The 27,256-nt window shown below is 39.7% G+C and overlaps 1 long non-coding RNA gene across 1 annotated transcript in view; it reads left to right on the top strand.

The window, feature by feature from the left end:
• LOC137501876 (uncharacterized) overlaps positions 1–4,303 on the top strand; it is a 72,475-nt gene extending 68,172 nt beyond the window's left edge. Inside the window, exon 3 of the long non-coding RNA XR_011018666.1 lies at positions 4,274–4,303. This is a non-coding gene — a long non-coding RNA (uncharacterized lncRNA). The remainder of the gene's footprint in view (positions 1–4,273) is intronic.
• Positions 4,304–27,256: the final 22,953 nt, after the last annotated feature.

Raw genomic sequence — 27,256 nt, 5'->3', positions numbered from 1 at the left:
GCGGGGGTAGAGCTGGTATGGGGTGGCCTGTGGCAGCTCGAGATGTGCTTGCGTGGGCTTAGCCTGCCTTTGATTTCTTGCCTGGGTCTGGGCCTTCTTTTTGTTCTGATTGGAGGTCTTGGTTTGAACGGTGGTGGGGGCTGGTTGGGTTGAGGGCCCGGGGTTGTGTTCATTCACCGTCCGTAGAGGTTTAAAATTTAATATTCTTACGCCTGAAGGGCGCTGCATGCCTGAAGGGCCATGTTCTTGGCCCTTTGTGTCTGAGGGACCTGCAGGACCTGAAGGGTCCTTTTTGCCTGACTGGCCTGCTTTATTTTTGCGTGATGCGCCTTTGCCTGATGGGCCTGCTTGGGCTTTAGGGTTGCCACGCTTATTACCCTTTGGCCCTTTGCCTTGATTGGCGGCTTCGAAAGTTCTGCGGCTGGGACAATTTTTTGAAATTAGCCGCGTGTTTCCCCCCCCCCCCCGCAGTTGGCTCACTTGGAGTACGCAGGGTCGTTGCCATAGGGGCAATCGCGGGACAAGTGGGAGGCGGCGCATCTGCGGCACCTGGGCTCCAGTCGGCACCCCACCTCTGGATGGCCATGCCTCTAACACACTCCACATTGGGGCCCAGTGGCTGGGGGTGGTACGGCTCGACACTCTACCACTGATCCACAGTGGCCGCTTGCCTACAGTGGAGAAGACGTCGTCCAATTTATACATGCTGACTGACGTCTCACGATTACGTCAGCGCGCTGGAGTCCACGCCTCATGGTATCTAGAAGCATCGGAGGCTGGGCGGGTTGCGGAGCTTGCAGACGGCGGAGGACACACACAACAGTTCGCAAGATTATCTGATTGACATGGACGTGCAGAGAGTGCAGTTGACACATAAAATGGTTCCAAAGCACTTGAAATAGTTCACTAGAAAACGTAGCATATATGCAACTGATGGTGATATTACTTATATAATGCTTAGGATATATAGGAAAATCAGAAGGACACAAGGTATACTAATCTTCACGCTAGAGTGACCCATCTCAGTGACTTTTTACAAAACGAACAAAACCAGGTCAACATTTAAGGTTAAGTAGGAAAGGGAAGTGGAACTACTGAGGGGTTGAATTCATGAAAGAATGTGGGACGCTGGACTGAGGGAAATTAATAACCGGACAAATGATATTGAAGCGATAGAATGAGGAAAGTGTTGTTGATGTCGGAAACAAACATCTAAGGTTCGTAACGGTGTGATAGTATGACGTCAATGAAAGTGTAAACACGATTGGGGTAGGGGGAAAGATGACAATAGACGGTAGTGGGTTAAAAGGGGGTGTAAGAGGGAAGGCGTGTCAAAAAGTAGATGCATAATATGAAGTATACACAATGTAAGGGAAAATATTACGAAACAATTGAAATGATGTCAAGTAATGTTTCTAATGAATGACTGGAGTTGTATATTAGAGTCATCAAAGAACTGATTTAATATACTGGGTATTGTGTGGGAGGGATTGTATACCAGACATGCAATTGACGTTGGCAGAGGATAATTTAAAGTTATTAAGCTCGAGTACAGGCGGCGTCGAGAGGAGTTATACAAAGGACATTGAAACATGTGATGGTTAATATCGGCATCTGCTGAGCCACAACCACATAGAGGATGCTGTTGTAGACGAAATCGAAATTTATAGAGGGATGTGAGAGCATGATTGGAGAAAACAAAATACATGATCAACACCAGAAATAAAACCAGGTGGAGGGGGGCAGAGCAGTTTGAAGGGTTTGAAAGAGTAAATCAGTTCAAGTATTTGGGAGGAATAGTCACAGAAGATAATGTAGTACCAGTAGAGATTAAGGCAAGAATAGCGGCAGGCAACATATGCTATTATAGCTTCCATAACTTGTTACGATCGTCAAATATCTCAAGGCAGCTGAAGTTGACAGTGTATAGAACGATTATAAAACCTGTAGCTATGTATGGATCGGAAACATGGACAATTACACAGCAAATCAGAAATACTTTGGATGCATGGGAACGAAAAGTGTTGAGGAAGATATATGGTGCAGTATACGAAAAGTGTGGTTGGAGAATTAGGACCAATAGAGCTGCATGAACTATATAAGAATCCGTCAATAACTACAGATATAAATATTAGAAGATTACGGTGGTTGGGACATGCGCAGCGAATGGAGGAACAGTGAGTGCCAAGGAAGGTGTTAGACACCAAGCCCGAAGGAAGCCGCTCAGTGGGACGACCAAGTTTACGATAGCTGGATGATGTAGAGGCGGACTTGAGATGACTAGGAATACGGAACTGGAGAACGCTGGCCGCTTCGAGAGACGACTGGAGGAGACAAGTGATCGACAAGGCCCAGGTCCTTCAAGGACTCTAGCGCCGGGTAAGTAAAAGTGAGAGCATGATTAAAGCGAAGGCCTAAGATATTAATGATATGTGGACGGGTGTAGTTTGCGTTACGATACCAGTACGTAGTAGGTAATAGTGGTTGTCGACTATGATAGAAATTTCCCTTCAAGCGTGCAGATGTAGTCCATAGGTGTTGCCATGAGTGTTTTTTTGGGGATTTTAGCAGAGAAAGGAAGTCAGATGCTGGAGCAGAAAATGTGGTCGGGTTTGTAGGTTGGCTAATCGATCAGCCCGTTCGTTACCTGGTATGTTTTTATGTGCAGGTATCCAAATGAGTGTAACTTGGACACCTAATTGGTGTAAATTAAATAGGATGTGCTTTACATGATATACATAACAGTTGAAAGTAAACTTGTTGTATTTTAATTATTTGAGCACATAGAGGGAGTCAGTAAATATGTTGGCAGAATATATCGATGAATATTTTATGTAGATTAACGTTTGTCGTATGGCAAGCAGTTCTTCAGAAAAAATATAAAAATGTAACGCTAAATGATACAATTAAACATACTGGGTTTGTTCGTAGTAAAAGGCAGCTCCGACACCACAATAATTTTTGGATCCATCAGGACAAAAGTTGTTACAAGCGTGAAAAGATGATATACGAACTTTTGAGATTTTAGGGGAAAATATGAAAGCCGATATGGGAGCATTGCGAAGGAGGAAGCTTTAGAAAAAATAATTGAAAGAGTGAACTGAAACACTTCATATGATACAGAGTAATATGGTAACACATGACTATGAATGATTTCAGATTTAAATGGGGATACGGACTCAAATAAATACGTACTTTAACTGATAGTATATTCAGTTAATACCTTGTCCTCTAATTTGACAAACAAAATATAATATTCTTTCACAGATAAAATAATGATATGTGGACGGGTGTAGTTTGCGTTACGATACCAGTACGTAGTAGGTAATAGTGGTTGTCGACTATGATAGAAATTTCCCTTCAGGCATGCAGATGTAGTAGTGATTGTCGACTATGATAGAAATTTCCCTTCAAGCGTGCAGATGTATAGTGGTTGTCGACTATGATAGAAATTTCCCTTCAAGCGTGCAGATGTAGTCCATAGGTGTTGCCACTTTTAAAACCCCCAAAGGTATAGTCATTGAGACATGTACCAGGATAGGCACCAACACAGAGTTTTGGCTTTATCCGGAAAAAATAGATCATGAAGTACACGGAAGACATCCTCTCTATTGGCATATTAAGCCTCGAATATTTTAATCCACCCTAATAAAATATTTGTAACTATGACATCATCCCGATGCATTAAGTACACTTGATTTAAATGTGATTGTATCTGCTGTAATATGGTACACAATATTCTATGGAATTGTATAATATATATATTAATTATAATTATAATTATAATATATGTATATAATATATGTGATTAACTAATATATCAAAGTAGTTTTAAAACCGAATTTCAAGAAATACATCACTACACTAACGTTTCCTAATCAAACCAAAGCAACAGAAAGAACTAAACTGGCGCTACGCTACGCACGTTCTCATGTTTACATTTCAACAAACCGATCTCGGCGCCATTTTAGCCATTATCCATAGCTGAATTAAGGTCTGATATATTGTAGTTGGTCTTGCCTCTACGATTGTAGCCCTATCTAATTTCCTTTCGGAAACCAACACTTTCCTTTAATTATTTCCCCTTGTCTTATATCGCCCTTGTATGATGACCCGGGCATGTTCGTGTGGTAGCAAGTCGCCGAGAACGGTTACTCTGGCGGAAGCTTTGTACCTTGTATCCTTGTGATATTCCTGTGTGTTGTCGATTAGTAGTAGAATTAATTTCCTCTATTCTCCATTTTATCACTTGTGTTTTCGTCTCCTTCATAAGGTTCGTGACTGGATAAACCGCTATTCAGCGAAGCCCATTAAATTACATCGAAGGAGATGAAAAGAAGAAGAAGAAGACGAAGAAGAAGAAGAAGAAGAAGAAGAAGAAGAGCACAGTCCAAGTATATATAAACCACGGCCGACTTGATGCATCGCTCTAGCTAGCTCCTTACCGGCCTTGACAATCGGGTCCACGCACAGTAATCGGAGTAGTTACACAGCTCGACACGTGGCGCTGGCGGCCTATCTATTTGCGATAGAAATGCATACTTTTTAATGGAAAATATATTGACTTTGCCGATTTATCGTAATTTAGATAAATTTAGATAGGTTAATACTGTTAAGATGAGTATTCTTAAAGGTTACTTTCGTTGATATTTGCCAAAATAATGCCGTGATATGAAACTGCGGAGAGATGGAGCAGTCCATCTGACGTTCTGATATTGGTTCTGATTGCCGATTTATCTTAATTTAGGGAATAAAGGAGTATGTTACATTGACTAATACTGTTAAAATGATTAATCCTAAATGCTACTTTCATTGATATGTGCCAAAATAACATCGTGAAATGAAACTGCAGAGGGATGGAGTAGTCCAACTGACGTTCCTTAACTGTGAGGAATATTTGTAATCGCTTTTATTATCACGTCATTTAGATACATAGCAGAACTTACACAATACTTATGTCCTCTGATGTTAACCTTGAGATTAAGAATCATTGTTCAATTAGAGTTTTAAAATTCTTCAAGTGCTGCTCTCAGAAAAATGGCTGGACAAAATATAAAAAAAAATACTTTCTTTCTATATTCGTTGTATGGATAACATAAGTATTTTGACTCAAACATGTTTAAATTTTAATTTCAATATATATATATATAGTTTCAGATTACATTTCATTCATATCTTTCACTATAAAAATACCGGGCGAGTCGGCCGTGCGGGTAGGGGCGCGCAGCTGTAAGCTTGCATCCGGGAGATAGTGTGTTCGAACCCCACTGTCGGCAGCCCTGAGGATGGTTTTCCACCGTTTCCCATTTTACATCAGGCTGTACGGCTGATTCCTTCCCACTCCTAGCCCTTTCCGATCCCATCGTCGCCATAAGACTTATTTGTGTCGGTGCGACGTAAAACAAATAGCAAGAAGAAGGAGAAGAAGAAGAAGGAGAATAATTTTAAATAAAAAATTCAGTGAGAGAGAAGTATTTCGATTAAATACATTGTTAACTGTTCATTGCTCAGGTAACAACACTTCTGACGTTGGCTTTACCGTTATAACAGTAATGGTTCTTACTTGTCAGTGTTTAATTGTTAAAGTTCAGATTACCTTGGATAAGCTGGGACTGTGCCTTAATCAAGGCCACGGCCGCTTCCTTCCCTCTTCCTTGTCTATCCCTTCCAATCTTCCCATCCCCAACACAAGGCCCCTGTTCAGCATAGCTGTTGCTGTCGCTTGAGCGAGGTACTGGTCATCCTTCCCTGTTTTATCCCACGACCCGAAGTCTCACGCTCCAGGACACTACCCTTGAGGTCATAGAGGTGGGATCCCTCGCTGAGTCCGAGGGAAAAGCCAACCCTGGAGGGGTAATCAGATTAAGAAATAAAGAAGATAAATACCCGAAATAGAAACGGAAAAGTAAGGTGAAAGTGCTAACTGCTTTGAGCCACTCCGTAGTTTTGTCCTGGTCTACAGAGAATTCGTGAAATGATATTGTCCCTTTGCTCTTTTTTCCTGTTCTGAATACAAAAATCACACAGCAACACATATTTGAATATTTCCAAACACAGTTAAAGAAAAGCAAATCACTACACCATTAAAAAACCGAATTAGCGCATACATTAAAATTCCTGTTTAGGACGAATTTACAGCGAGAAAACACTTTGAGCCACTCATTACATTTGTGATTGTTTGCAGAAAATTACTGCTCGAAGTACAAAAAGGCGCACAATAATGTCACAAATTCCAAGAGTTCTAAACCCAATTTAAAAAATATAATCACCACACTACACAATAAAAAAAATCAACTCACTAAGCCCATAACTATCAGCTTAAATTAGTAAGCCAACAAGCACCTTATTGCGAACACATTGCCAGTATTTAAGACAGCAAAACAATATAAATAAAGAAGGAAATGCGGCAATTTGCAGTACACATCTTCCTGTCAGTGAGTAGTAGGCCAGCGCTCCAGCGGCTTTATTACATCTTTATGCTGGGCTTCACAAACGATTGTCAAGGCCGTAGTTGCTGCTTGGCAGCGGACGTGACCGGTTGTCTTGAATAGTGTGTGCGGTTTGCGAGTAACGTACGGCCGAGTGTAGTATAGTGCAGTGTGTGCCACACAGTGTAGTGTGAGTGATATGGCAGAGCATAGTGGGGGTGCCGAATCACCTGATCCGTCACAGCTACAAGTCGAACGGGAAATAGAACTCCGTATAGAAGATGATACCTCACTACTTGATTCCGATCAATTGCCCAATTCTTCTTCTCAAAATAGGGAAGGATCTACTGATCCACCCCATTCTGATTCTACTCCGCCTGTTGTAACTGAAACATATCCTAGTACTCACTGTGGAACATATATTGTGTATGTGGAGTCTACCAATCCACAAAATATCAGTCATTTGCACCCGAAGGCTTTGGGGCGAAAATTTAATGACAATAATTTAAGTGTAAAATCCATTATTCGCTAAGGGCGTAATCGCCTTCAGATTGAATTTTCATATGCAGTGCAAGCCAATGCTTTCTTAACTAATCATCTGCTCACTACCCTTCATGTTAAAGCATTCATACCCAGTTCCAATATTATGCGTATGGGTATCATCCGTGATGTTGACAAAACACTTACTGAATCTGAGATTCTAAAAAACTTAAAATCCACGATTCCAGTTAAATCTCTTAAACGCCATAACCGTCGAGTCACGCAACAAGGTAGCACAGAATATCTAATCACGGGCTCTGTTAAAGTAGTATTTCGTGGTCAGGCGTTACCTCAGCATGTTTCCCACTACAGTGTTTATATGGAGGTTGAACCTTTTATTTCTGTTTCTATTCTTTGCCGCAAATGCCAAAGGTATGGCCATAGAGACAAGAATTGTAGGGTAAATACAACTAGATGTGGTCGATGTTCCCTTTCGCATTCTACTGAAGACTGTCAAGAAACGTTCTTTCAATGTGTTCACTGCCAAGGACCCCATTTGACAGGTTCGACCTCATGTCCCGAACAACAACACCAACTCCAAATTAAGAAAATAATGAGCACGGAAAATATTTCTTTTAATGACGCATTGTCTAAGCTTCAACTTCCAAGTTATTCCCCTGACCGGCATCAGCAACAATTTCCCCCTCTACCTCAGACTACATCTCCTATGCCTGCCGAACAACCCAGAAAGCGCAAATTCACCCAAAGTATTTCTCATCAACCTCACAAACGATTTTCAAGGCCGTAGTTCCTGCTGAGTAGAGAGGGATCCTTTTATCCAAATTAGCGCATACATTAAAATTCCTGTTTAGGACGAATTTACAGCGAGAAAACACTTTAAGCCATCCATTACATTTGTTCTTGTTTGCAGAAAATTACTACTCGAAGTACAAAAAGGCGCAAAATAATGTCACAAATTCCAAGAGTTATAAAAACAATTTAAAAAATATAATCACCACACTACACAATAAAAAAACTCACTAGCCCATAACTATCATCTCAAATTATTAAGCCATTCTACTGAAGACTGTCAAGAAACATTCTTTCAATGTGTTCACTGCCACTGTTAAAGTAGTATTTGCCCTACATTGAATTGTCACCATAACCGAGCTGGTTATCTAAATCTCATCCATGCTCCTCGGGCGCCAGCTTCTCAACACTTTTCATTGCCATCCACTTCCCATTCAACTGCCCCATCTGTACCTCCCGCTTTCGGCGCCCGTCCTGTGGCCGGAAGTGTGTCACAACCACCGTTGGTAGACAATATCCAACGACAACGTCTACATTTACGACATGATATTACCAATAAACTATCACAATTAATCCAACCACTGGGTGATAACCATCAAGTATCTCATGCTCTTCACATGTTAAAAGACAGTGTATACTCTATATTTTCTTTTTATGGTCAGTCTCTGGCAATGGAACGCTAGGAGCATCCTAACTAAAAGCATGAACTAAAATTACTTACTCAACAAACACACCCCCAGATTGTAGATTTACAAGAAACATGGTTTTTGCCGAGTCATTTTTTTCTGTTCCAGGTTATAATATTGAACGATATGATGGGCGAGGATATGATTCTTAGCACTCCTCGTTCAAAATAATATGTCATATCAATCATTACACATTACTACTCAACTTCCTTCCACCTTCAGTATTGGTATACTTTATCGTGACATATACATTATCAATATCTAATGCCCCCCAGATATTTATCTTTCAGAAGAACAATGGTCGAACTACTTCGCTCAATTTGAACATGCCTAAAAAATCCTCATTCTCGGCGATATGAATTGTCACCATACAGTATGGGGTAGTGACTCTGACTTGTCAAAAGGCACCCATCTCTTAGATGCGTCATATCAATATAACCTTATAATACTCAATAATGCCTCTCCTACAAGATTGACTCCTCCAGGCTCCCCACCCAGTGCGGTAGATATAACTCTATGCCGTAGTTCTACGGCACCACTCACAACCCGGCGTGGATACGTTTACCAGCGATCATTTTCCCACTGCATCGGACATTTTAATGATATAAATTGGATCTTCAAACTATTAAAATGTAACCTAACTAGACATTTGTAAAATTCTATACCCAAATTTTGGAGTAATTCTGGAATTTGGTATATGCGCAGATGCGAGGCAAATTATTCCATTCCTTTAATTTAACTGAGATTATCGTTGTGCTACCTTTTTCTGTTTCTTAAAGTTATTGTTATTATTATTATTATTATTATTATTATTATTATTATTATTATTATTATTATTATTATTATTATTATTATTATTATTATTATTATTATTATTATTATTACTATTCTTAATTTTATCGGTGGATTTCCTTCTACATTTCTTGGTTCATATTTGTGGTATCCATTGGACTGTTATCAATGTTTTGAAAGACGTTGTGTGCTAGTATTGTTTTCGTAATGGATCATTGTTTAATTACTTAATAGGATGGTTTATTTCCAGTCTTATTCGGCCATTACCGTTTTCCAGAGCCTCCTAAAATTAAAATTTAATAACCGGCATTTAAATCCTCTATTAATATTTGGTTGGAGGAAATGTTAAATTCAAAACATTATAATTATATCATTGTAATATCGAGGTTGTAGGAAGCTGAAATTTGTTTCTGCCATTTCTTGATGATACTTACACTAACCCTCCTCAGACAATTCGTGTCCGTGTTTTCTTTCTTTCATTATTGCGTGTCATATTTTTATCTTATCTCCGGCACGCTAATTTTCTGTGGGCCTTGCCTCTTCTTTTTAAGTTGGATGTTGGCTTGGATTAAGGAAGCTGCATGCTTCGCGTGTACCATTGTTCGTTTTCTGTAGAATTTTAAGTACCGGTATTTGCCTTCGTAATTTGTAAATTATTTGAGACATATATTTTATTCGGGTTCGTGCTATTCTCTCTTGTGTTCTTTTAATTATTTACGTGTGGAATATTTGATCGGCTATCGTTGCCTTTTATATTCGGTGTGTTTCTGGGATGATTGAAATCTTTGTGTACAGGGCCTGGAAACAAATTTCAGTTTAGTGAGATTTATTGTAGTACACCCGCCTACAAAAGCACTGGTCACTGGTGTAATGAATTTTCTAAAGCACGGATCCGTTCTAACATTTGTCATTTATTGATTTTAATGCAAGCTGTAGGTTGTAATCTGAGTGTGTTTTCACGATTTTAATTATTTTAAAAATAGACATTTGTCTCTTATTTTAATGAATTAAATAATTTGTTTTCTTTTATGGGGTATATGTTCTTCTATTTACTTATTTATTACTATATACAAATATTTTTAGGTTGTTATTAGAGTGCGCACTCATAGTTTTATTGCTTCAAAAATTGATTTTTATCCATAATTCAAAGAGGTTATTTAAAATTCAATTATTTGTTCTTCAGGTTTCATTCATCAATTTTTAAATTTTCCTCATTTTTAAGTAAAGTTCAATTTATTGAAATTTAATCTTGCTTTAATTTAGTAGTTAGTAATGTTGACCTGGCAACACCTCAAGTAGCTAGTTATGATCCTGCCCTTTTTCCTTTATGTTCTGTGCCCTCCAAGCTGGTATATTTCATGCTGCTGCTGCTCAATGGTAAGTTGTTTGCTTCTTGTACTAATTTTGTGTTATTTATGAGTTTTGATTATCATTTCTGTTTTATCTCTATCGGGTTGCAACATACATTCCACAAGGAGGTTATACACACTTAAAAGGAGCAAAGAGAGAATATAAAGATTGGTCACTAATTCTTTGGAGTCGTTTTAATGTAGATGGAGCCACCACATACTCCCTCCCCAGTGATAACGGAAAGGTATTTAGCTGGAAAGTGAACAGTTCGCCCAGAACGGGTACACGTCTCTTCTACTGCAGGAGATGGAGGATTGGTCTGTAGTTCTGGGTAGGGGGGCTGTTGTTTTTCATTTTGTGAAGGAAATTTTTCATCTAGAAGGAAAGCAGGTTTCAGTCTGTCTATTGTTACAGTTTGTTCACCATTGGGTAAATGAATCACAAATTGTTTCTCTCTTCTGGTAAGCACTTTGAAGGGTCCGTCGTGGATTGTCTGTAATGGTTTCCGATCTGCATCATGACGAACAAATACATGGGAATAAGTTAGAAGGTCAGAGGGAATGAATGTCTTTCTCACTGAGTGGTGCACTGGTTGAACTGTACGTAAGGACTTGATGTGCTCTTTGAGTTTCAAGACAAAGTAGGGTACATCTGTCATTGGTGGCGTCTCCTCCACGAAGTCTGCTGGTAACCTCACTGGTTCTCCATACACAACTACCTAAGTGAGGTATGATGATAGACCGGAGACAAAGAAGAACTAGCCGAAGTTGGGGCATCCAGTTGCTGGAGAGTTGTGTACGCAGTGCAACTTTTAGTTGACGATGCCAACGTTCGATCTTCTCGTTAGCAGAAGGGAGATACGCAGTTGTTTTGATGTGGTGAATGTCTAGGTGTTTCATCAGGTTACTGAAAAGAGAACAGTCGAACTGTTTGCCTCGGTCAGTGATGATAACAGACGGTATGCCGTATCGAGCTATCCATGAGTGCAGCATGGCGTATGCAACTGATTCAGCTATTATATCCATGAAGGGCGTAGCTTCCAGCCAGCTTGAAAAACGATCAATTATAGTAAGGATGTAGGTGAATCCTTCAGATGGAGGAACTGGTCTGACAATGTCTACATTAATATGAGAAGAACGGCGGTCCACAGGTTCATAGCTGCCTATAGTGGTAGTGTGCCTCGTGACGTTGGTACGCTGGCAGGATACACAGGATTTGGTTCACAATTTAATGTTCTGTTTCATTGACGGCCATACATATCGTTGTTGTACAAGTTTGGTAGATGCATTAATACCTGGGTGAGCCATATTGTGTAATGCATTAATTGCAAATTTACGGAACTGACTTGGCAAAAATGGTCGGAGTTCTCCTGTAGAAACGTCAACAATTAATTCAGCTCTTGATGGTGATGTAATGGTCTTGAACTTGAGTGTTGTCTCTGTGGATTGTTGTAGTTGGCGAAGTTCAACATCAGAGGCCTGTGCTTGGGCAATTTCATCATGTGATAGTTGTGATGGAATGGAAATGTATGAGATGCGTGAACAGAAGTCAGATGGAATATTGCCTTTCCCACGTAGGTACCGTAAGTCTGTCGTGAACTGACCAATGAAGTCTAGATGGCGAAGTTGTCTGGGCGACGCTTTATCAAGGCGTTGTTGAAAAGCAAACATCAAAGATTTGTGGTCAGTGTAGATGGTAAAATTTCTGCCTTCTAGTAAGTGAAGAAAGTACTTTACAGCTGAATAAACTGCCAATAATTCACGGTCATACGTGCTATAATTCTTCTGTGTATTGGAGAAAGTCTTTGAGAAGAATCCTAGTGGTTCCATCTTTGTGTCACGGATTTGATGTAATGAAGCTCCCATTGTTAAGTCGGATACGTCAACCAGCAATGCTAACGGTAAGTCACCTGCCGGATGTGCCAGAAGGGTGGCATTTGCTATTTGTTCCTTAATTGTGTGAAGGATTGTACTGCTTCAGGTGTCCAGTTAACCTCTCTGCGATCTCGCTTGCGTGTGTCTTTACAAAGACTGAAGAGTAAGCGTTGAGTAGTAGCTGTATCTGGTAAGGGCCGGCAATAGAAATTTACTAATCCAAAAAATTGTCTCAAGTCACCAATAGTACGAGGTTGTGGGAATGAGCGAATAGCATCAACACGGTCGGGGAGTGGTTTTATTGCCCGGAGATGACACACTGTAGCCTAGGAAGGAAATTTCTGAGGCACCAAAAGCACATTTTGAAAGATTCACATTGATACTGTATTTATGCAGTCGTTCAAGGAGGATTTTTAAGTGATGCTCATGCTCTTCTTTATTTTGCGATGCAATCAGGATATCATCGAGATAGAAAAACACAAAGTCCAAATCTCTCAAGATGGAGTCCATGTACCTTTGAAAAGATTGGGCAGCATTTCGCAGAGAAATGGAAGTTTGACAATTTCAAATAAACCAAACGGGGTTATAATAGCTGTCTTGGCCACATCATCTTCAGCGAGTGGGATGTGGTGGAAACCTCTGATTAAGTCGATCTTCGAGAAAATTTGTTTTACCTGATAGTCTGGTATTGAAGTCTTGGAGATTAGGTACAGGATACGTCTGGAACTGTGATGGCATTGAGGGCCCTGTAGTCCCCACAGGGTCGCCATGACCCATCTTCCTTCTGTAACATGTGGAGACGACTGGACCAAGGACTCTTCGAAGGTCTGCAGATACCCAAGTCGATCATTTTCTGGAACTCCACCCTCGCTTGAGCAAGTTTATCGGGAGGTATTCTCGCTTTGGCAGCGACTGGTGGGCCGATTGTAGAGATGGTGTTGAAAAAATGTATGTCGGTTGCAGTAAATGCTGGATTGTCTCGAAGTAGGCTTGGGTAGTCTTGGAGTAGAACAGAGTATTTGTTGTGAGGGCTAAGCAAATGAACACTTCCTGAGACAGGGGACGATACTGGTAGTCCGTGGGTTGATAAATTAGTTGTGCCATCTATGAGATGTTTGTGTTTTATATCAACTAACAACCCATAGTTATTAAGAAATTCAGCACCGAGGACAGATTGCTGAACATCAGCTATTGTGAACGGCAACAAAAATTATCGTCTCAAACCAAAGTCAAGTGGAATTAAGCGCTCGCCATATGTTTTGATTGGTGTCCCGTTAGCTGCATATAGCAGGCGTTTGCAAGCACGCTTTTATCTTGTGCTGTGGGAGGAAGAACGGACAAATCCGTCCTGAATCGATCAGAAATCGCCTGCCAGAGGAGCGGTCTGTAATGAATAAGCGGCGAGAATTTACATGGCCCACGTCAGTATGTGCCGCCTCTTGCGAGGGGCCTGAGCATTTCCCGAATCAGAAGAAGTAAGAGTAAAACTGTATGGGTGAGTACATTTTTTCGCCTTTTGTCGGTATGTGAAATGGTACCAGCATAATGAACCACGTGGTTGGTAATGTTTACGGTGAGGTGAACGGGACTTAAAGCGAGAACGATACTGTGGTAGATTCAGAACACTATTTATTGATAATGTTAATTGTTCAATCTGTTGTTCAAGCCTAGAAATCCTATCGGTGAGTGATGCTGACGGTTGCGGTTGAATAGCAGATATGCTAGGGCTCGAATAATCCAATATTCGGTCTGCTATTGTTGCTAGGTTGTCCCGTGTAACATTGGAAGATGCTAATATAGACCTTAAATCTATTGGTAGCCTTTGCAAGAAAATAGTTCTTAAAAAGTCTTCCTGAGCTTGTGTTTAAGCAAGGGTTCGCATTTCTCTGAGTAACTGACTAGGTTTATTATCACCAAGTTCGATTTCTGTTAAAAGTTTGGTAACCTTTCGTCCTTCTGATTCCTCGAATTCAGTTATAAGACGAGACTTGAGGTCTGCAAAAGGTGTATTGGATAATGGTCTATTCAGAAAGTCACTTACAAGCTCTGTGAAATCAGGCTCGAGCGATCCTATTGTAACGTTCCAGACGTTACAGTGTAATTATGTTAATTTTATTATGTGTAATTAATTCAGAAATTTAACGTCATGATATTTATTTTGGTATGTAATTGTATTATAATTCATGTTTAATCATTTTCTCACTATCATTTCATTACTTTGTAACTACGACTTGTAAACGAGGGCTGAATATCCTAATATTCACTTAGATTCTTGCGACATTCGTTTAAAATTAACTTGCAGGAGATTTCCTCTATCTTGCCACATCACCGAGGAAGAAGGAAGGACAAATTTAGACACCAAGTTCTGGGAAAAGCGAGCACGTGTTCACGCGTCCTAACGTAAGCTACCGTATTTCGACCAGAATTATTCAAACTGCTCACCGCCTATATTTTCAAAGGAGCGTCATGTTGCCATGGATACTGAGTGAAAGGACTAATAGAAGAACAGTTGATATCAGGGTTAAGACCCGTCAACTCTAATATCTGGAGTGGGGAGAGACGTGTCATCTGATTGGACCACGTGTAGCGACCTGTAATTAGCGCCAGAGAAGGTTATAAAAGGGCGTGTTGGAGCTCTTGGCTTCATCTTCTACGGATCTTCTTCGGAGACTTCTACGTGATTCTGATCGATATTATTCTACATTATTCTACTTGATTCTCTACTCGATTCTTCGTCTCGATACTTAGAAATTCTGAATGAGGGGTGTATAGCCACTCTCATCAGGAAGTACGTACAGCTCGGCTACAAGACCGGTTTGAACCAGTCTAAGTCAATAGGTAGTATTAATCTAGATAGAAATGAAACTTCAGAGAACATTTTCAGTAAAGTTGGAAGGATTCTTAATTGAGTATCCTCTCCATATAACCCAAGGTGGTTCTTCTAACTATGACTTAGGGCTTATCTCCAATATATGGGATAAAGCATAATAGGGAGTGTTAGTTTTGAAGTCATCTTCCAATTAGTGGTGGGTGCAGTTTGCAAGGTAGGAATGGTACTTAGCTGCAGATGAAGAGATCTCAAAGACGACCGGTGATGTTCCCGCCACAAGGATGGAAGCTTTCCAAGGACCAGCAGAACAAGACAACATGGTGAGCAAGCGAGTTAAAGATATTGCAAGTTTTCGCGAAGTAGAGTCATTCAATTTTTTGTTAAATTCATTTTCTATTTTAAATTCAGTTCTCGTTAAACCGTCGTCATTTATATTCAATATAATAAATAGTATTTTTCTAGTTCAATTTAATCAATCTGCCTTAATTAGCCTTTTGATTTCTAATTCTCCTGCTTAATGATTAGTGCACTATCACCCCACCCCTGTGATAAGAGTCCGTCCAAGCTTGATTATAAATTTTTATCTTTAAGTCCTCAACTTAAAGATTGGCGCCCTTAGCTTGAATGGTTGCATTTCTCGTTCAATGATTGTTCTCCAAGAGGGGAGGTCACACTATTATTTAATTAAATTTTGTCAATTCTGCCGTAATACCGGCCGTAGCGAATTGTCCTTCGATTTGCATTAGCCATAATTTTACGTGCGATATGTGCATTTCTGTTCTCGTAAATGTCTGTTGATAGTGTTCCTTCCGTATTCTCAGCGTTAGGCATGTTTACAGAAACACAATAGTCAACGGTTACACTGCACAACACTCGTATACACACGTTTTTATTTCATCACGTCGTTCAAATCACGTCGGGGTCACCACTGTTAGAGTAAGCTAACTTGATTCGTGCTCTTAAATTGCTATTCAAGAATGAAAACTGTAAAACGCAATGATTAATTGTTAACACAGCACCACGCACAAGTAACAACCAGATATAAACCGTTGCCTACGCTATAATACAAGGCCTTGAAATGCACTCGTGGAAACGGGTTGCTTCCTAGTTCACCATTCAGCCGCTAGGATCGCGGTCTTGCCTCCTTGTATTCGCATGGCCGTATATGTCAATAAGTAAATTATATCCTAAATAAAAAGAACTGAATGTTTTTGCGAGTATTTACAGCACTATATTTATAGAGCGGTGCTGAATTGGCTTGGATATGTCTTTGAAGTTTCAAAACTTTCCTTCTGAGGGGCTTCTTATCAAGTTTCAAAACTTTCTCTCTTCTACTTGAGTGGCTCAAAGCAATGTTGTCTAACAGAGGTCTCAGAAATTTTCATAGTAGAAAAAGAGGTGGTTTGTCGCCTTTACACTTTCCACACTTAATTTCACTGTTGATCATGTCTTTCGAAAAAATAAACGTACACCTTTTAGTAACTCTCTTCGGGACAAGTACTGCGTAGCGGAAATGACAAATTCCGTCGTTCACTGCAGAAGTGCCACAGACGATTTTCGGTATCTGAGGGCTCCTCGATCTTGAAAATGAATAAGACACAATGTTGGACTTTGAGTAGCTGGATAACAGGTATGTTCTAAACAGCCTTTACAGTCTGTTTTTTCTTTTGCCACACGAACCGTAATGTCATTGTATTCCGCTTGGCGTCTTAGGTAGCTGAAGAAGAGCTCGATGTCATAGCTCGTTAGATTCCTCATCGATGCATAATGCAAATGTATACTTATGAGGTATTTTACGCAGGCCACAATGGACTGGGTAGTCAAGATCTATGCCTCATACATTTCTCTCATGATTCTTTTTTTCATTTTCTGAATGCATTTTAAGTCTCTTAATATATGGCAGGAAATCATTAATTAACCAACTGAGGAGTTCATCTTCAGTACTAAAAGATGCTTTTTTTTTGCTAGTGACTTTGCATCGCACCGATACAGATAGATATTATGGCGACGATGGGATAGGAAAGGCCTAGGAGTTGGAAGGAAGCGGCCGTGGCCTTAATTAAGGTACAGCTCCAGCATTTGCCTGGTGTCAAAATGGGAAACCACGGAAAACCATCTTCAGGGCTACCGACAGTGGGATTCGAACCTACTATCTCCCGGATGCAAGCTCACAGCCGCGCGCCCCTAACCGTACGACCAACTCGCCCGGTTAAAAGATGCTCGTTTGTTTTCGTTCCTGAATATGTCCCATGTGAGGTGTTGCAGACGTTATGCGCATTGGACAATTTAATAAAATGCTCCATAAAACAAATGCCTTATTTTAAACTGTATGTTATGCTCTCGGGACAAAACCACCTCCATACTTTACAAACCAGAGATTGTTTCAGGGGAAAATACAATATTTTTAGCTCTTGCTACATTCATTTTCGTGAAATTTGTTGGGCAAATTATTTTCCTCGTTGGTTTCCTAATTTAAGATTTGTGAGTTTGAAGATGCCTCTCAAATGATTGCCGGTCACGGTAGCGTAGTTTAAAAAAAGTCCCGTGACAAATTTTGGGATCGCCCGATTCTTATGACGTAACTCGGATCAAAACTTAGGAACAGAGGCCTACTTCGATCAGCTTGAAGTCGTATCTCATGCGTAATACTTCCTCTGTATAATGTTTCGAACATTGAACATTCACTGGAAACTTGTGAAACGAAATTCCACTACCTTTAATTTCTCGTGAATAAACCATGACTGGAACTGCGAATGCTTAACATCAGACAAATACATAATACATTCACAACCAACCCAGTTAATGAACACGTTTAAAGGCGCGAGCCTGGTAGACAGGGGGCAAGATGGCGATCCTAGCGGCCCGGCATTGAACTTCAGTGTAACCACTTCTATAGCGTTTTGCGGGCCCTATTTCCAGGCCTTGTATTATAACGTAGGCAACGATATAAACATACATTCCACAAGGAGGTTATACAAACTTAAAAGGAGCAAAGATAGAATGTAAAGATTGATCACTAAGTCTTTCGAGTCGTTTTAATGTAGATGGAGCCACCACAAGATCAAGTCTATAATCTGTTTCCTGCCGTGTGTATAAGACGGTGCTCCCATTTGTTTATTTATTTTATACACATATCTGTATGTTTTATAACTCTCATAAGAATATTGACTGGGCTAAAATTACAAGGAAGCCCAATCGTTGTTGGTGTTGTTGGAGAGGTTATGGGCTCTGTTTTTTCACCCAGCCACTACACTTATTATCGTGATATTACACTTAATATGCGAAATCACACGCAATTATTCACACTACGAAGGTCACACGCAATGAGTCTCACTACAAAGGTCACAAGAACAAAGTTGAGCATCATGTCTATGTACACATTTTAAATGGCGCGTAACATAACAAAGGAAGTGCATAGAAGTAAAAAACAGTGGAAGCAGGAGTATGTAACCGAGCGAACCATAAAAAGACAGTAATTTACAAATGAATATGAGAGTCATCCAAATATTGATTGACAGCATGTATTATAGCAGAAGACATATCGGTAAGCAAACAGGAGACATTGGTGGGGAGAACTTTCTGAAGACTGATAAGACGAGAAATAAAAGCCGGACGAAAAGAATCATACACAGGGCATTGGAATAATAAATGATTTACATCAGCATTCGGAGTACCACATAGACAGGAGGAGTGGGGGAGAGGTTAAAACGATGTTTATACAGAGGAGTAAGGGCATGATTAAAGCGAAGACGAATAATGTTGGTAATGTGACGGCGAGAATAGTTACCCTTCAAATACCAAGGATAGGGAGGAATACAAGGCTGAATATTGTAATAATAGCGGCCTTAATAAGAAGCTGATCGAGTCCAATCTTCCTGCCACTGACGAAAAGCGGAATGTTGAATAACAGGGTAAAAATCGGGTAGAGGAACTGCAACTTTAAGTAGGGATTTTCCATCACGAGTAGCTCGCTTAGCAAATAAATCCGCCTGTTCATTCCCATAGATACTTATATGTCTAGGGATCCAGACAAAAGTGAGAACCACCCCAGATTGATGCAAGGAATAAATTAGACTTTTAACATGATACAAATACCAGTTAAAAGAAAGATGAGAGGACATGATCGATTGAACGGCACTGAGAGAATCCGTATTAATAGCTGCTTTAGGTATAGAATGATGCTTAATGTACATGAGAGCTTGACGAATAGCAAAAATTTCCGCAGTGTAGATAGAAAAGTCACTGGGTAAACGATAGAGTTCAGCGACATTGATATTGACAATATAGAACGCTGCTCCAACACCAAAGGAGTTTTTTGAGCCGTCTGTATATACGTTGACACCAGAATCACTTAGAGCAACACGTAGTTTTTTAAAAGGAGGGCCAGTCAACGAAAAACCAGGAATAGAAGAAGAAAAAGAAGATGTACTGGAGATAATGATAGAAGGGACAAAAAATAAACAGACAAAATGTACTGTATGGAAGGGAGAAGAAGCAGTCCGTAAGATAGTATTTTTATAGGAGAGAAGAAATTGATATGCATACAACAAAGCAGGCATCTTACGACGGCGAGCCTGTGAAAGAAGAGAGTATTCATCTAATAACTGCAATTTAGGAAGCAATGGGTGTTGAGCCAGGGCAAATCTTTTAAGTAAATATTTAGATGTTATCATTTTACGGCGAATTGGAAGAGGGAGCTCACCGGTCTCGACAAGGAGAGCATTAGTAGGGGTAGACAACAATGCTCCAACACAAGTTCTCAGGGCTTTAAATTGTAAAGTATTTAAGTGGTTAAGAAAAGAATCCGGCGCAGTATCTATAACATGCGTACAATAGTCGAGTCTACAGTGAATAGTAGCGGAATATAACAACTGAGCTGTGACAGGGTCCGCACCCCATGATCGTCTAGTAACCACTTGGAGAATTTTAATATGCGTATCAGAAGAATTACGTAACTGAGTAATATGATGTTTCCAAGATAACGAGCGGTCTAGCATGACACCAAGGTATTTATGGGAGGAACAAAAAGGAATGACATGAGAATCGAAAACAAGTGGCTCAGAGTTAAACCTACGCTTAGAGGTAAAAAACATTGCACAGCATTTGGAGGTGGAAAGTTGAAGACCATGAAAAGTAAGCCATGTAATGACTTGCTACATTAGCTGATATATATGATGACGACACACATCGACATTACTATGATAATAATAAAGAACAATATCATCAGCATAAAAGAAAATGCGAGCTTTTTGTGTAACCAATTGTTCAAGATTACTCATGTACAGGGCGAATAGCAGACCACTTAAAATGTCCCCCTGAGGAATACCGACAGATGACAGACGACAAGGAAGAGAAGAATAAGTGGATTTAAGTGAAAGTTTCCGATACGTAAACAAATTACGCAAGATGTGGAGAAAATGAGCAGGAAAACCTTTCTGTGCGAGATTAGTCCAGAGAAGATGAAGTGGTATAGAGGCAAAAGCTCCTCGTATGTCCAAAAAATAGCAATAATACAATCCTTACGAATTTGCGCTAATAAGATATCTATAATTAAAATGTTAATAGCATCTTGAGCACAACGACCTTTAAGGTAGGCGAATTAATATTTGGGAACCAAATATAATATTCAAGAGACCATAGGATTCGTTGAAGGAGAATTTTTAAAAACGTCTTGCGAATACACGAACCAAGGACAATCCCTCGAAAGCTGTTAGAGTCAGTGTGAAGTTGACCAGGTTTGGGGATAGGCACCAAAAAGTTCATTCCAAGAGATAGGAACAGAAGTAGTGAGAAGTATATTATTATAGAGAGATAATAAAGCTTGTTTAGCACGTAGAGGGAGGATCTGGAGCATATCATATGATATATAATCAGGGTCTGGAGATGAACTCTTTGCGTTACACAAGGTGGCCTCAAGTTCAGAAAGGTGTATAGGTTGGAGTAATGCAGAAAAAGGGGAAGAGCATGGAGACAGGGGGATAGTAAAGTCGGGGACAACATAATCAGGAGTGAGTGAGTTAAGAAGGATGGATAGAATCTGTGGAGGGGTTACAGAGGGTGGAATGTATTGAGAAGCTCGGGTAAGTGAGCGAATTGCACTCCATAAATGAGAAGACGAAGTACGGGCGTTTAGGGAGGAAATAAAGGATCGCCATCAGCACGGCGTTTAGAAAGAAAAACTCGTCTAGCGTAAGCAATATGTTGTTTAAGACGGAAATAATGATGGGGGGCTAGTGTTTTCGTATATATATACGGAATAAGCGACGTCGTTTAAGAACCAAATTATGGCACTCTGAGTCCCACCATCGTAAAAAGGAATAGGGACGAGAAGAGTGAGAAGAAATAGGTTTATAGGGATGGTAAAGATCGAGATAATCTTGTATAAATTGAAAGAGAGTAGAAAAGGACAAAATAGTATCCGAAATAAGCTCAATACGATGGGTAACATAAGAAATAAAAGATACTCTATCAAAGTGACGGAGGGAGCGAACATTACTGATACATGTAGGAGTGGAAGAAGAACTAGGAAACCTACCAAGACCATACGTAAGAATAATAGGGAAATGGTCGCTAGAATGTGTATCAGAAAGTCGATACCAAGTTACAACCGAAGCCATTGCAGGACGACATAATGATAAATCCACAGCACTGGGAGGAGAGCCGGGGGGAGTGAGGCGCGTGGGAGAACCATCGTTTAAGATGACAAAGTCGTGCGATTGGGAAGCCGTGAGGAAATAAGAACCCAGGGAAGTATCACTACTGCTTCCCCACATAGAATGGTGAAGATTGAAGTCCCCTAAGAGGAGAAGCTCGTTATGAGAAGAACATTGCTACAAGAATCGACACCATTGAATATGGGAAATAGTAATATTTGGAGGGCAGTAAAGGTTAATAATGGAAAGGCGATTATATGAGATACCGATAACAAATGTATGGGGTAGACAATACGAGATATGAAGACGTTGATAGGATAAATTATGGTGAATAAATAAAGCAACACCACCATAACCAATACCATCACAACGCTCAACATTAAAGCCATTTAAATAAAACTCAGTGGATGGGGAAAACCAAGTCTCCTGTAAGGCTATAATGAAAGGGGAAATTTCGTTTATCAAAAATTGTAACTCATACCGTTTAGAAGGAATACTCCTAGCATTCCACTGCAGGATACGTAGCATCTAAAGAGAACATAGTGTGCACACAGTCACGAAGCTTATAAAGTGTATGTGCAACATATGGCTGGTCTCCTAATAATTGAATAAGTTGTAGAAATAGTTGATGAATACCACTTTGGAGATGCGCCTTTTGGCGTAGCACAGGGGAACTAGATGATTGAGAAGAAGCTGAAGGCAAACACTGAGAATTACAGGACGTAGACGGAATTGGGGACGGGGAGGATGATGATGAAGTGGATGGAAAGACCGAGGTATGTTAAGACACTGGAGTGGGTCTGATGAGATTAAGATACCCAGACTTATCAAAACCAGGTTTTGGAATAGGACGGGACTCTTTCATATCCACCGGAGTAAATTTACGTTTCCTGGGGGTTTCCACAGGTGAAGAGGAACTAGTAGAAGGAAGAGGTGGAAAATGATGGGTATTATTGGACATGTCAAATTGGGTCGAGTGTTTTCTAGCAGACGCCTTGGAAAAGGATAGATTTTCTGTACACATAAGCTTTTTAAGAGCAGTTTGCTGTTGATGAGTAGGGCAGTTTGATGAGACAGTATAATGTTCCTGCTGACAGTGAACACATCGACGAATATTTTCCTGACACTCAGATGTAAGGTGATGTAACGCACAATGCCCACATCGGGGTGACTTAGCCTGACAGTTTTTGATCGTGTGTCCATATCGCTGACATTTTGAACATATAATCGGAGAGAATATGAAAGGGTGAACCTCTAAATGCACTTGAAACAAAGAGACGTATTGAGGAAGAGTCTGAGAGCGAAAAACAATCTTAACTGTTCCAGTAGGAACGTACGTCACTCCACTGGGCTCCACAACCTTACGGTTAAGCCGCTTGACCGATTTGACCAGAACATCAGATTTGAGGTATTTAAGAATGTCAGAATCAGAAATATTCTTTTCCACACCGCGTATAAGTCGAACACGAAAGATATTGGAACTGGGAATATATACTTTCAAAGAGTGAGTTGCAAGTATTGAATGACGTAGAAAGGAATTAGCTTGGATCGCGGAACTAAATTCCACCAATAATCTATTTCGTCCTTTGGGCGTTATACCTTTCACAAAAATATAATTGTCGTAAAACAAACGCCCAAGCGCCATGGGATGTAGCCCACCAATATTTTTCGACTTAGTTGATTCAACAAAGACAATAAATGGACCAAAATGAGCCTGTTGATAAACCTCAAACCGTTCAGGAGGTGGAGGAGGTGGCTGAGCGTCATTAGACTGTTGAGGTTGTAAAGACTGCTGTAATGAATTCATATGTGAAGTGAGATTAATCAAATTGGTTTGCATCGGCACAGTTTCTTCACGACCAACATTGGCATTGGATGAGGGATCCGGTGCCTCATCTCCTCCACTATCAGTATCCATCGCCAAAGCTTACACAGACACACACTCGCCAAACGTTCACACACTACTTATCACCGCAGGCAAACATCAGACTGCAACCAAAGAACGATCCGCACCGTACAAGACACACGGACGGACTTTTCTTGTATGTTGTTGGGCTTAGTTACTATTATTTGTGATTTATTTGGGAGAATACTTTTTCGCGAATATTTCCAAGATGGCTGCTGAACAACAATAAGCCCAATCGTTGACTGCGAGATACATAAGGCCGGGAAATAGAGCACACTAGACTCAGCATCGAGATACTTCTGACAAGATCCACTAGAGTTCTCTTTACTGAGCTGTCTCGCCCGCTCATTGCAACACGTTCCAGGACGAAACCCTATAAAAATTCATTAAAACTATAAATTTCGGAAGATACGAAAGAGATTTGAGAATGTATTTCTTACACTTTGCTTAAACGAAGTAAGTAATTCACGAAAGAAGCAGAGAAGTCTATTACCGAGTTTGTCACTTCTTCCCGTTGTCTCTAATTCTGACGCAGTGTATCCGATAAACTGATCGAGATTGCGGTCATAAATAACTTTGAGTTTAATCACCATCTTATAAATTATCAGCTATCCTACCTTTTCCTCCACAGACCTGATGTTGCGGCATTTGTATTGAAGCCGCTGTTTGGAGAGCGATGTTATGCCCGTTTCGCCATTAGAATATCCTTTATTATTTTTCAGCACCTTCTGATATGGTACAGTTAATCAGTGCAAGGCTCTCAAATCTGTAGCCGGTAGGTGCTTTTCCTATGCCAGAGGACGCAAATTTTTAGCGTCGTTTTTCCGTATTTCACTTTTTCTTCCGGTAAGATTCAATTTGTTCTAACAGAAATAAAGGCTCCTAAATGATCATTTGTACCATTATTTTCAAATTGATTTACTTTTTGGTCAAGTTTTTTCTTATTTCATTACCGTCTCCTACTTCTCAATATAAGACTGTTTTCTGTAATCTGTCATTTGAAATCTCATCAATATATTTATTTAGATTTAACATAGATACTCGTTGCCTTTCCTTGATATAGAAACGAGACTTTTAGGTACTTCTTTGTTTGTGGATGACGTAGATTAGGTATATGCTGAAGATATGGTATGTTCATCGTTATCTGAATCAGAAATTTTACTAAATTTTGATCGCCATACGTAATTTCTTGGAGCTGGAGCCTTCCTGCGTTTGACACTTTTCTCTTGTGAACAGGATATACACTAAAAACAGATGGACCTTCGTTGGGGAGAATTCGCTTGATTGATATGCTTAAACTGAAATCTGATGTATTATAATGCAAACTGCGTACATACTCGTGACTCAAAATAGCTTGCCTGCATTTCTGTCTTAAACCGCACTCCGAAAGTGCAACGCCCTCAAACAATACAAGAAAATGACAAGCGTCATTGGGACGTGCGCATACAAGATAAACAGAAAAAAGGGGGAATGAAGCACACAGTAAACAACATCATCCAAGGAAAAATGGAAGAGTGCAGGACCTAACCCAAAAGAAATAAGATTAGAGGAAGGGATCATTAGGAATTGCGACAGACATCGCCCAAATAACACCAACATAAAATTTTAGATTAAATTTATACTTAAAAGAAAATTCGTTTTTACATATTATTTAAAATATAAAAAAATCATTAGACCCCAATTAATATAATGAACTTGAGAAAATAATTTTTTTGGCATCTCTGAAAATAAGTCAGATAACTAATCTAGATATAAATAAAATTAATATTATTTAAAATAAGTCTCTTCCTTTGTAAAATAAAATTCTGGTGCACCAGACAGCAAACTAAATAAATTACTGATAAGTGTTCGTGAACAAACATAAAATTTTAATAAAATTTATAACAAATTATTTAATAGAGGGCTTCTGACACATCCTAGTGGAAGGATCATTCCCCACAAAACTCACATAACGTAAACCAAACAATGCATGAAAATAAAGGGACTTTACACTACAACCGACCAATATGAAAACACATACCGTACAGTAGTTAAAATAAAATCAACACTAATAAATTATAAATAAAATCACTCCACATAGTAGATGTGGTAATTAGCAACAACACGACCTGAAATGCACAATTTAATGAGGCGGAACCCACATTACAAGATAGAAAAACACACGATCTTGCCTCAATACCGCAAAACAAAACATCATAATAATTACAGCGGCCCACAACAGCGGATGCTAATGCCCACCAGACAATAATGACCAATGACAGTTTCGTAACTGCCACACGGCGATAAGATAAGATAAGCAACAATACAGAGAAGAGTAGATGAGCCCCAAGCAACAACCACTCCACACTAGGGGTGCCCAAACCCTCAAATAAATCTTCAAACTTTTACATTGTTAATGAATTTCATCGTTGTAATAAATGTAGGCATCCTCATATCATTAGGCATTAAAAAACAAAACCACCCGCAGAAATGCAAGAAATATACAATTCTATTCCCTAGTCATACGTATGAATCAAATAAGAATCAATGAAAAATCCAACTAATAATAATAATAATAATAATAATAATAATAATAATAATAATAATAATAATAATAATAATGCCCTTTAAAAGAAATGGGTGGTGTTCAGCGCAATCGCAGTAGTTAGGTCGTAACACGAGTAACGGGAGGCCGAAACATACGAACCGAATCACAAAACAATAATATGGGAACTAAAATATCAGAGAGAACAGACGGTAGTGTGCACCACAATAAACACGGCAATATGAAGATGCAATTTACCAAAAGAAACAGCACATGAATCAAATAATACACGAAAACACACGTAGACACACCAGAAACAAGAATTAACAAAGGGAATCACAAAATTTAGAAAAGGCACGAACGAATTTTGACTGTTACCTAGAGGAAACACTGCACTTCGCCGTTACGCAGCACACACTTCAAATATGAACACCATCATCAAGCAGTAGCTTAACTTCACTTACAATAAATACACTCATAGAATACGGAATCTACACCAAAAAAGATATATACACAGTAATAAGACCTAAAGGCGAACTTTTGTGGTGATCAGTAATGCCCAGGTAACATCCTCGTGCTATATCCAACAACTACGGCACTTCACAAATAAGAATTTTTAAGAATGACTTACATACTAAACACAAATATACTTAAATACTGTACAACACAATTTATTCTTCCTCGCTAGGGGAGGTATACTCTCCTTTATCACCCAATTCCCACAGCTTCCATACCGGCAATCATAATTATTTGAGTAACAGCGTAGCCGTTAGACATGGCTTAGCTTCCAGTCACGAGCGCGTCCAACTACTAAAATGCGCCTTTCACACATTGTCACTAGGCGCGACACAGTCTCAACCCCGCTACACGCTCTGGCGGAGACCGCCGAACCACCAAGATAAGTTGCTAGCCACTCTCACAGA

The sequence above is a fragment of the Anabrus simplex genome, chromosome 1, assembly GCF_040414725.1.
Source record: "Anabrus simplex isolate iqAnaSimp1 chromosome 1, ASM4041472v1, whole genome shotgun sequence".
NCBI classification, from domain to species: Eukaryota; Metazoa; Arthropoda; class Insecta; order Orthoptera; family Tettigoniidae; genus Anabrus; species Anabrus simplex.
The sequence above is the reverse complement of the archived record's forward strand: the minus strand, read 5'-3'. Positions and strand labels throughout refer to the sequence as shown.